The following is a 1162-nucleotide window of genomic DNA, read 5'->3' as shown; positions in this document are numbered from 1 at the left end:
CATTTCCTTATATAAATATGATGTTCCGCCCGCCCCTCCCCTCCCACTACGTCCCTCCTCATTCCCATCCCTTTGAGTTTGTGTATTTAAAAGTCTATGGTTAAATATTCCGCTACTTTTTTTAATTATTGGTTTTAAATAGTATCTTTTCCTTATATAAAGATGGTGTGTCGTGACTGAATCTGGAGCTGTCTCCCTCTATCTGTATTTCCCACTGCCTATGACCTCCAGGCTTTCAAACGCAGTGTGTCCAGGCATCGCGAAAGGAACGGATCTTGAATTTGGCGCTTTGTTATCTCGTTTTTGTTTTGTTTTTCTTGGAGGGAACAACCTTGGGGTATTCTGGCCTTTGGTTCCTTCTCCCTTACACACACACACACACACACACACACACACACACACACACACACACACACACACACACACACACACACACACACACACACACACACACACACACACACCCATCCCTCCGATCAACAGTTGGGTACGATAACTCTCAGTCTGAACAACTCGATAAAAAGAATACAATGTCTGCTCTCACTTTCTCACATAATTTAAAGCAGCCATAGTTTGTGCTTAAAAATTATATTCCCTTCGAAATTATTGAGAGAATCGGCCTTAATCCAGTAATTATCTGTATTATATTCCATTTTATGAGATTTATTTCTGTGCATTGATATTTCAGCATTCTTTAGTGTCATTGTGTTCAGAATGTGTGTATGGATGTATGTATTCAGGTATGTGTGTATGTATGTGTGTGGCGAAGGGCTTACACACGCCTGGCATTGATAGTGGTGTGGTGGTGAGGGTGATGGTGGTGGTGTGGTGGTGAGGGTGATGATAGGGGTGTGGTGGTATGGTGTAGTGGCGAGGGTGATGGTGGTGGTGTGGTGGTGAGGGTTAGGGGGGTGGTGTGGTGGTGTGATGGTTAGCGTGCTAGTGCTAGTGTGATGGTGTTTAACAGATCCAGCAGGGCAACTAATCCAGACGACTGAGGAACACCACTTTCTGTACCTTTAGAAGCGAGTTATTCCCGCCCAATACATCTCTCAAGGGAACAGGTGTGAAAGGCTTTTAGAATGCATGGTAAGGAGCTCTGGTGAAAATTTATCCTACCCACATGACTGTAAAAGATTGGAGTTTGATATATCCACATTGT

The sequence above is a fragment of the Coenobita brevimanus genome, chromosome 3 (genome assembly GCF_032717465.1).
Source record: "Coenobita brevimanus isolate Jiangsu-jjx chromosome 3, ASM3271746v2, whole genome shotgun sequence".
Taxonomy (NCBI): Eukaryota; Metazoa; Arthropoda; class Malacostraca; order Decapoda; family Coenobitidae; genus Coenobita; species Coenobita brevimanus.
The sequence above is the reverse complement of the archived record's forward strand: the minus strand, read 5'-3'. Positions refer to the sequence as shown.